The sequence below is a fragment of the Mirounga angustirostris genome, unplaced genomic scaffold, assembly GCF_029215605.1.
Source record: "Mirounga angustirostris isolate CCGP_5_RB_7025 unplaced genomic scaffold, mMirAng1.0.hap1 SCAF_7, whole genome shotgun sequence".
Lineage (NCBI taxonomy): Eukaryota > Metazoa > Chordata > Mammalia > Carnivora > Phocidae > Mirounga > Mirounga angustirostris.
The window spans coordinates 42,265,390-42,276,229 of NW_026991715.1; the positions used below are offsets into that span (position 1 = coordinate 42,265,390).

Here is a 10,840-nt window from a genome sequence, read left to right on the forward strand (position 1 = left end):
CCTCAGCGAAGAGCCTGCTTCTCCCTCTCCTTCTGCCTGCCACTCCACCTGCTTGGGCTCTCCCTCTCTCTATCTCTATCAAATAAATAAAAAATCTTTAAAAAAAAAAAAAAAAGAATTCCTGCCTCATTGCAGCCTAGATCCTGCTCCATCTGGGCTTGATAAGGCAAAACCATTTGGTTAAAAAATATACATAGCCGCCTTCTAAGTACACTTACTAACTAAAGAAAAAGTACATAATAACATTTTTAGGGTGAGGTCTTCGATATTTACAAACTGTTATTCACCCCAATCAGACAAACATATGACTAACAGCAAATATAGTCCTATGAGGTTCAAACACAATGTTTATTTGCACTAAAAGTCTATTCAGGTCACATGAAGGAAGCACTTTGAAACTGGGCAGAGGTGGCCAAGCTGCAGCTTAGTAATGGAGCTCATATTCTCTCACATGCCTAAGGGCCCAAGGGATTGGGAGAAGAGGTGGCGGGACTTCAGAAGATCACAGTCTAAGGACATGGCGTTGGTATCTAGCACACCTGTAGTTCTCTGCACCTTCTGTGTTTCCTTTGACAACAGGCCATCTATTCCCCAATGATAGTCCTTTCGGACAGAGACATAGGTCTAATTATATTATAATCTCCCTTCATCTGGGTATTTTCTTTTCTTTTTTTTTTTTTTAAAGATTTTATTTATTCATTTGAGACACAGAGATACAGAGAGAGAGAGAGCATGAGCAGTGGGAGAGGCAGAGGGAGAGGGAGAAGCAGACTCCCGGCTGAGCCAGGAGCCCGATGAGGGGCTCGATCCCAGGACCCTGGGATCATGACCTGAGCTGAAGGCAGACCCTTAACCATCTGAGCCACCCAGGCTCCCATCTGGGTATTTTCAATTTCAAATGACTCCTACACATTGGAACACATCTGAGTTGACTGGCCATGCACTTTTATTATCCCTATTTGAGAAGTAACAATATTAAGATTCAGAGAGCCTAATTAAATGCTTGGCCCAAAGTCATACAGCTGATAAAAGAAGAGTTGAATTCATGTCTTCTGGCTTTAATTCCTCTGCAGTATGCGTTAAAAATAAAACAGCCAGAATATGAATCTATCTTATTTGGACCTTGGCTGTGCTTATGAAATAAAACTACTTTGTTTTGTCTCAGTAGGGCTCTAAGCGTGGACATCCCTTGCTCAAAGCTTGGGCAGTCCAGGTGGTTCCCGGCCCTCTCGCTTTAATTTCCACAAGGACAGAGTTGTGGTCCCTTTCCCTCTGCAGTTCTGCCTTTGACAGAAGTGACCAAGGGCTACAGCTGGTGCTCTTAGGTTTGAGCAGATGAGGTCTCAACCAGTATCCAAATAATATCCATCAGAATAATTTTCCAAATAATTCTGTTAAAACACTGTTTTAATGTCCATTGGCTTTTTCCCGGTTATAAGAAAAATCCCACAGATTTCCTTGTGGAAAATTTATAAGGTGCAGAAAAGTATAAAGAGAAAATCAAGTTCACCTGTACTTTCATCCGAGATAATCACTGTGAACATCTTGATGTGTTTCCTCAAGTCCGTCTGTCCTATATTTAGAATACTTAGGCCATCCTATATATACAATATTGTATATATATATACAATTATAGCTTACTTTTTTCATTTAGCATTCTATTTTATTGCATTTTCCCATGTCATTTGGAATTTTAAAAGATATATATATATATTTATTTATTTTATGGATGTACTACCACTTATTTAAATGATTTTCTGCTCTTGGACACTTGGGTTTGCTTCTAATTTTTCATTTTTAGAAATAATTCCACAGTAAGGGATTTGGGGGGGGAAAAAAGAATTCTGTAACAAATATTCTTAACATGATTCTCTATTTCTATCTCTAATATTCCTAGAATTGAATCATGGAAGTAGAGTTACTGGATCAAGGACTACAAATCTTTTTGAAGATTTTTGATACTTGGAGTCAAATCGCTTTTCAAAGAGGCATTACCAGTTTATTCCACCACTGGCGGCATAAAGAGCACCTCTTCTACACATCCACTCAACAGTGATTCTTGCCCACCGGTTTCTCACTGCGATACAGGCTCCCAAACCAAACTGTTCAGAACTGAATCCCAACTGGACCACTTCCTAGCTGCGTGGACTGGAAAAACTTGCTTAGCTGCTCTGTGATTTGGTTTTTCTTCTAGTAAGTGGGGATAGCAGTACTACTTATTTTGTAGAATTAAATGATACATTACAAGTAAATACAGGAGTACCTCTCATAAAGTGCTCAATAAATGCTGGTCTATAAATTCTCTTCCAATTTGATATATGAAAAACTGTTTCATTGTTGCATTAAACTATATTCTTTGATTACTAGGGATGATAAAGATTTCTTATGCTTATTGGCCAATTTGTATGTGTGTATGTGAATTGTCTATTCCTACCTATTGACTACTCTCAATTGGGGCTGGTGTTTTCTTGTTAGAGATCTGTTAGAGTCCTTTATATATTAAGGATATTAACCTTGTGCATGTCATCTATACTGCAAATATTATTCACTGTTTGTAATTTGCTTTTAATGTTTGTCTATGATTTTTTTTCATGATGTAAATGCTTAAACTTCTATGTGGTCAAATATGATATTTTCTCTGACATTTTCTTCTATTGCTGTTATGCTTAGAAATCCAGCCCTCCTCCCACATTCATTTGTAGTACATAATTTATCATTCATAAATTGAGTTTTTACATGTTCTACGGTCTGTTTTGAGATTCACTAAAAAATTCCAATTTTTGCATCAACCCAACAGTGTTTTAATTATTCTAGCTTTATGTTTTAATACCTGATAGCTTTTCTCTTTCAAATTTTTTAGAAGTTTTTTTTTAATTTTTTAAAAAGATTTTATTTTATTTATTTGACAGATAGAGACATAGTGGGAGAGGGAACACAAGCAGGGGGAGTGGGAGAGGGAGAAGCAAGCTTCCCGCCAAGCAGGGAGCCTGATGTGGGGCTTGATCCCAGGACCCTGGGATCATGACCTGAGCCGAAGGCAGATACTTAATGACTGAGCCACCCAGGCACCCCAAGAAGTTTCTGAATGCTTATTCTTTTACTTTATTTTAATATCATGTTATCAAGTTCCCACACATAAAAAATCCTTTTAATTAAATTTGTGTTAAACCCATAAGTTAATTTATTTTAGGAACAAGGAATATTTCTTCATTGATTATAATTTTATTTTAAAAATTCTATACGTTTGCTGTTTTTGTTTTTGTGGTTGTTTTCATATAGGCCTATACGTTTCTTGCTAGGATTATTTCTACAGCTTTTAATATTTATATATTATAAATGGACTTGTTTCTCCCTATATATGATCTAACTTATTGCTGGTAAATGGGGCATATACAGATTTCTGGATACTTCGTATTTGACAACTCTGAAGAAGTTTCTTAGGAATTCTAGAAGGTTTCTGGTTTCTGGTTGAGTCAGTTGGGTACATAATCAGATCATCTGGAAATAATGTTAATTTTTTTCAAATAAACTTATCTCCTATTTCTATTTCAATGATATTGTCAGTTGCTGAAAATGTGTGTAAGACACAATGTCTAAAGCCATCTGTCCTTCCTTGTCCTCCACTCTGACAACAACCAGAGGGGGGGCAGGGAGGGGAGGGTGGAGTGAGATGGTGCTTATCGGAGAACAGGCGAAGGAGGCCTCTGGGTAGCAGTTTCTGTAGCCCTGAGTGCTGGTTCCAGATGGACTGTGGTCAGTCATCTGCAACCTTCCTTGTTCCCTTTCCCTCTGCCAGAGTCCTGCTCCTTTCTCTCCCTCCCCCCTCCCTGAGGACATGGCAGTGGCCATAGCCTCTGCACTGAGGAGAAAAGTTGCTAACATGCTTCTTGTTCCAGTAGGAACCTGTTGGTCCTACTGGAACAAAGGTGGGACCTTGGATCATGTGCAAGGGCCCTTAGTGCATCTTCCTTGATGCATTTCCTCCCTCCTCCCCATCTTCCCTGCTCCTGCCTTCCTCAGAGCCACCAGCAACTCCCACTTGGATTCCTACAATAGCTTTCTCAATGGCTCCCTGCCAATCCATTCTCCTCACAGGCTAATATTTTAAAAGCCAAAATCAGAATGCACTCCTTTATTAAAAACCTTTCAGTGGCTCCCTGTGCCACTTAGAATAAAACACAGACTCCTTAACATGGCCCCATGTGCTTGGTCCCTTCCTACCTCCAATATCTTGTAGCACCTCTGTTTCCCTTGCTCTCTGGGCTCCCACCACTCAGTCTTCTTTTCTGTCCCTAGAACACACCAAGAGCCTTTGGACTTTCTACCCTTCTGCCTAACATTCTTACTCCAGCCCCTTGGCCTATGTTCACTTCCTCATTATTCAGGCCTCATATCCAATATGCAAATCCCCACCCTGCCCTAGCCAGAGCATCTTGTTTGAGCTCTTCATGGCACTTACCATAATCTGTAATAATTTTGCTTATTGTTCACTTATTTGCTATGTCTTTGCCACCTGGAATGTAAACTCTACGATGGCAGGGAACTTTGTTGTGTTTCTATCTGAATCCCTGCTATCTAGGATGGTGGCATGGAAAGGATGTGAAGAACAGCCTGAGTTCTTCCTAGAAAATGGAGTCTGCTCCCAGGGCTTGCATGCATTTTGGGAAATGATCCCAGGAAAGGAGGAATGCCGTCGATAGTAATATCTGTTCTCATGTGGCCACTGCAGCGGACCGGGGATCATGGTGATGGGCATCTTCTACGCAACTATGCAGAATGAATCTCAGAACCGTCCATTCAAGGGACAGAGGAAGGGGTATCTACCCACCCGATCTGATTTGCAGCTCTGGTCAAGGGCTTGCCTTTCCATGGGTGCATGCAGGACCAGATATATAATTTGTGAGGCCCAGGGTAAAATAAAATTACAGATCCTTGTTCAAAAAGTATTAAGAAATTCCAGAAAGTGATAGATGAGCCTGCACCAAGCCTGGGGCCATTCTGAGCACAGGCCCTGAGCCACAGCACAGGTCCCATGGCCAAGCCCTCATCATGCCTTCAGTACCAAGCCTGGGGACCAAGTAGTTTGCTGCAGGCATCCCACTGTGTGTCAAGTATCTGCGAAGGTCCAGAGCAGAAGAGCTAGAGCGACAAGGTGCAGCTGAAGCAGGTGCTCTCAGGTTTCACCTGCAAACAGATTGCTCAGCCATGGCTGGGGTAATAGGTGAATCGAGAGGATCACAGGCTGGGCCACCAGAGGTATCAGAACCCTGAACGAGGGCGCCTGGGTGGCTCAGTTGGTTAAGCGACTGCCTTCGGCTCAGGTCATGATCCTGGAGTCCCTGGATCAAGTCCCGCATCGGGCTCCCTGCTTGGCGGGGAGTCTGCTTCTCCCTCTCCCACTCCCCGTTTGTGTTCCCTCTCTCGCTTTGTCTTTCTCTGTCAAATAAATAAATAAAATCTTAAAAAAAAAAAAAAAAAAAAAAAGAACCCTGAACTAGTAAATGACTTTGGTATTGCTGCTCACTGAAATATGCCTAAAATTCTAGAAAATCTAAATGGTAATTTGGAGAGTAATCATTCTTTTATTTTCAATGATAATGGAGAGATCTCTTTTGCTTCACCATTAAGTATGCTTTTGGCATTGGTTTAAATGAGATTATACCTACTAATGTGAGAAAACACCCTACTCATAGCATTCTGTACACTTAATTACTTAAATATTAAATAATAAAACAGTTTTGTTTTCTTCTGTTCTGGTTACCTATTGCTATGTCACAAAGGACCCCCAAATTTAGTGGCTTAAAACAACCCCGTTTTACTATAGCTCATGATCTTGTGGTCAGGAATTCGGGCAGGGCTTGGCTAGGTGTTCCTTCTACTCTATGTGGTATCAAGTGAGTCACTTGGTGCTATTCACCTGTCAGGTAGGCTGGTCTGGAGGACCCAGGATGGCTTTGCTTACAGGAGGTGGCTTGACAGGGTTGACTAGAAGTCTGGGCTCCGTGGGGACTGCCAGCCAGTGCATCTACCTGTATCCTCTTTAGCACAGTGGGTGCAGGATAGTTGGATTCCTTACTTGGTGGCTCAGGGTTTCTAGACAGTGTTCAAAGGGACCCGGTGGCAGCTGCAAGGCTCCTTGTGACCTAGCCTCAGAAATCACAGAATGTAACCTTCGCCACATTCTATTTGTCAAGGGACTCGCTAAGGCCAGCCGAGATTCAAAAGGAGGGCAATAAAGTGATCTTCTCAGTGGGAGGAAAAGCAAAGAATTTGTGGCCATCTTTAACTTAGCATGTTCCCGTTAAAATTTCTTATAAATCACATGATAGGGTGACCGATCCCTTTAGTATGGAACTACTGCTATCTTTAGTTAGGGTTGCCAGTTAAAATATAAATACTGCAAGAAATATATTTATCCTAAAAAAATATTTTTTGTTTATCTGAAAGTCATATATGACTGGGTATCTTTTCTTCTTTCTAAATCTGGCAACACTGTTTTCATTATTCCTACATATATTGTATAGGTACCAAAGTAGACAGTAGACATGGGAGCACATTCTCAGCTTAGTCAAGGGAGATGAGCCCTTGAGAAGATCAAAGCGACAGTGGTCTGTAATGTAAAGCAATCCCAAGGAGCAGACTGCATGGCAGGGAAGGCTGGTTTACGTTTCTGATCAACTGAGAATTAGCTAGAAGCGTTTCTGTTTTTAGACCTAGTTTTTGCAAATTGTCTTAAGTATAGGAAGGATAGCATGCAGCAGTAGCCAAAGGTCCAGTTTCTGGAGTCAAACACATCTGGATTCAAGCGCCAGCTTGCCTCTGACCAGCTGTGTGATCTCAGAAGACAAGATGATTCCTCTGAATGCTGTTGCCTTATTCATAAAAGGATAATAGTACCTTACAGGGTTGTTTCCAGGGTTAAATGAATGTGTGTAAAGTACCTAGCACGGTGCACATAATGAGTACTGAACAAAGTTACCTGCTATTATTATTATTTGAAATCTTAATAAGCAGAATAGGCTGAACACAATTTTTCTAATTACTGAAATTTGGATGAAAGTATATTCATGCAAGACATATAGTTGTAAGTGTCTTAAAAAGTTCTTAGTATTTTCATATAGCTAGGCACACAAAAAGAGCTCAACAAATACTTGCTTATCAGCCTCATTCACTTATACACACATTGTAACGAGAAAGGGCAGTTAATGGTTCCAGTCTGCTCACTGTGAGGTAAATATTTAATAGTGATGTTGCTCGTGTGCATGTGGTAGTGACTAGCTCCCAAACCCCAAACACCTACTCAGCCTCAAAGACCTTAACTACGATGACTACTTCTTTTTATCACTTGCAAGAAGATAAGAGTTAATCTTTTGATTTTCATCTTTCTGAGCTTTATTCCCCAGCAAGTGAAACCATAGTGTTGTCAATCATAGAGCCTGCTTTAAATATTCAGTAGCTAGCACAGGGACAATTCAACATATTATTCTTCAAGGATTAAAAAGTGTGCACACTAAACAAAACAAAAAAGTGTACACACTAATTGAACAAATTTGTAAAATACTGGTACTGTGGGCTACATATAAGTTGATGTATGTTAAGCATCAGCACAATTTTCTAACTATTCCTAGAGAGCATCTCTGTCCGACTGAACTTTCTGAGATGATGAGAATGTTCTAGGTCTGTGCAATCCAATAGGGTAGTCAATAGCACATGTGGCTAGCAAGCACTTAAAATGTGAGGAATTGTATTTTAAATTTCATTTATTTTTTTTTTAAAGTTTACTTATTTATTTTTAGTAATCCCCACACCCAATGTGGGGCTCAAACTCACGACCCTCAGATCAAGAGTCTCATGCTCTTACTACTGAGCCAGCCAAGCACCCCAAATTTCATTTAGTTTTTTTTTATTATGCTATGTTAATCCCCATACATTACATCATTAGTTTTAGATGAAGTGTTCCATGATTCATTGTTTGTGCATAACACCCAGTGCTCCATGCAGAACGTGCCCTCTTTAATACCCATCACCAGGCTAACCCCTTCCCCCACCCCCCTCCCCTCTAGAACCCTCAGTTTGTTTCTCAGAGTCCATAGTCTCTCATGGTTTGTCTCCCCCTCCAGTTTAGTTTTAATGAATTCAAATCGCCACATGTGCCTAGGGGCTCCTGGACTGCACCCTGCCGCTCCTGGCCGTAAATGACATTTGGAGACTCTACCAGTGTTTAAAGTCATCGAAAGTTCACTTCTGTTCAGCTTCGCTGTGAACTTTACCAACTCAGTAAGTTATTCTGAGCTTGCTTAAGTTTAAGGCATTAGACTGTAGATCCACAACAAGACGTTCCATTTCTCTTTTTTTTTTCCCCTCTGAGCTTAGAAGTGGCTTTATAATCTTTCTCACTATTAGGCTCTGGAAAGCCATTGAGAGAAGCTAACAATAAGCTAATACTTACTGAGGGCTAACTATGTGCTGAACATTTGATCAAGTGTCACTTCAGAATTAAATCCTAACCATTCCAACCACAGATCTGCATCTTCTTTGTTAGGAACCAAGACATTCTTCTTCATTTTTTTCTACTATTCTAAAAAACAATAATTATCCTAGGAACTTAATGTCAGAATGAAGGAATAAAGAAAATCGGTAGGTATTTGCTGAATCTGCCCCAAAAGCTTATAAGCAAACAAAGGAAAAGTATATATTCAACATAAATTTGCACAAAATGATTAAAACCTGCTAAAAAGGTATGAGGGTAGGAGTTTGGACTTTTGGATTCCAGTAGCTGGGGGAGGGTGGAAATGGTGAGGAAAAGCATAAATATGAGTTTAAGCTATACTATTTGAGGTAGAACTGCCAGACTTATACAAAGCCATCAGAAAAAAAAAAGGATACCACTATGCTCTTTCAATATCTTGTTCTTAAAAAACAGAAGTGATCATTCCTGGAACTCTGATAAAAAGGTTCCAGTAGGCAGGTCAGCTGAGGTTCAGCCAGGAAGGCTATTTACTTAACAATGTGCTGCCGGGATTGAGGGGAAAGAGACACTCTTAGTTTGAAACTCAGACTAGGCTATAATCCATGGGGAAAGGATTCACATATTTTCTAGGGAGAAGCAGATGTTATCAATAATTATAATAATAACAACCCTACATAGCTATCGCTGTTATCAAGTTCACATATGAGAACTCTTATCATATTCATATATGATAAAGGCCATTTTTTCTTTACATAAAGTACTAATGCATTTTGAAATTATCAAACAGCTAAAAAAATATCTGATTGCCAAACCTAAGTTAGGAAGTGAATTCTCGGAGGCTAACTGGTGCTTATCTGAGGATCTCACAGGTACAGATTTCATTTTGTTGCAACAAATATTCATGAAGCGTGTGCCAGGCACTATGCCAGATGCCAGGTGTATACTGGGGGATGAAAGAGACACAGTCCTTGTCTTCACGCAGCTTAGAGTCTAGCGGGGGAAACACACCTTAAAAAAATGCCACAACAAATACCTAATTAATGCCTTAAGGGAAAACCACAGTATGCGATGGGAGACAAAAATGGGGAGAATGTAATTTCGGTCGGACAGCCAGGGAAGTATAGATTCTGACTGCCCTTTCACTGCCAGTTAAACAGACCCCACTCAGCTGTCTATCAGGGATTTCTCTAAGTAAAATAATTCTGCAATCATCCAAGGGATTTAAGTACTATTTCAGGATTTTGTGGTCAGAAGCATTATTCAGTTTCCATCCTTGAGACATGTGAGTCAAAACCTTTTATCACTCCTAGCACCCTGTACTGCGAAAAGTAACAACATAATCCACATGTCATTCCCTTCAGATCTCGGTAACTTCCTAAAACCTCCCTCATTCCATGCTCTGCAGAAGCCAAAGCCCACTCAAACACTTCTGCAAATTCCCAAGAAGTTCATGCTCTCATGGTCACTTCTGGCCTCGGCCTCCTGCTTTTGCAGTGGGTTTCAATTATGGAATATATTGCTTCCTGTAAATGTGGTTTCTGTTCCATGCCCTGCTAACCCAGATGTGAAACTCAGCCTCCTTATGACTGCCACAGAACTCCCACTCTCATAGGACATTTGAATGTATTGTGAAGATCTGAGAGGGGACAGTGAAGAAGTTTGCATTTGTCAGGATAAGTCAACTGCTATAACAAACAAACCTCTACTGCAATAACTTAACAATAGCAAAAGGATATTTTCTTACTCATATCATAGTCCTGAGGAGGTGGCAAGGGGCCTGATCCATACAGTCCTTCACAGACAGAGGTTTCGGTCATCTGGTGGCTCTAACATCTGTGGGGCTCATGGAGCCCTCCACCTGACCTTCTGCAGCCAGCCTGCAGGAGAGGGAAGAGGGGGGAGGGTAGGGTGGTAGTTGTGTAAACCAGGCCTGGGGGTGGCGGCATCACTCCTGCCAACATTCCATTGGCTAGAACTAGTCACGTGACTGTACCTAACTGCAAGGGAGGCTGGGAAATGTAGTCCTTAGGACTAGTTCCGAGCCCGGGAAGAAAAGGGCATTTTGTAGAACACCGAATCTTTCTCTGTCATAGGATCTATTCCACAGAAACACAAACAACTTCAAATTTAATGTTACATCTCCTAACTTTAGGAATTCCTTGGCTTTTTCACTATTGGGGATTTTTTAATGTAATGCCCAGGTTCACACTGACTCTTTTTTCTCTCTCACTTTGCTCCTTCCATCCTTTTCTCTCTTTCCATAACCCAACACTGCTTAATTTTTTTTTTCTAAAAAGGGTTTTTTTTTTTTTTTTTAAAGATTTTATTTATTTGACAGAGAGAGACAGTGAGAGAGGGAACACAGCAGGG

General features: G+C 40.6%; 1 long non-coding RNA gene across 1 annotated transcript in view; it reads right to left on the reverse strand.

The window, feature by feature from the left end:
- LOC123852618 (uncharacterized) overlaps positions 1 to 10,350 on the reverse strand; it is a 31,894-nt gene extending 21,544 nt beyond the window's left edge. Inside the window, exon 1 of the long non-coding RNA XR_006792953.2 lies at positions 10,215 to 10,350. This is a non-coding gene — a long non-coding RNA (uncharacterized LOC123852618). The remainder of the gene's footprint in view (positions 1 to 10,214) is intronic.
- Between the last annotated feature and the right edge of the window lie 490 nt (positions 10,351 to 10,840).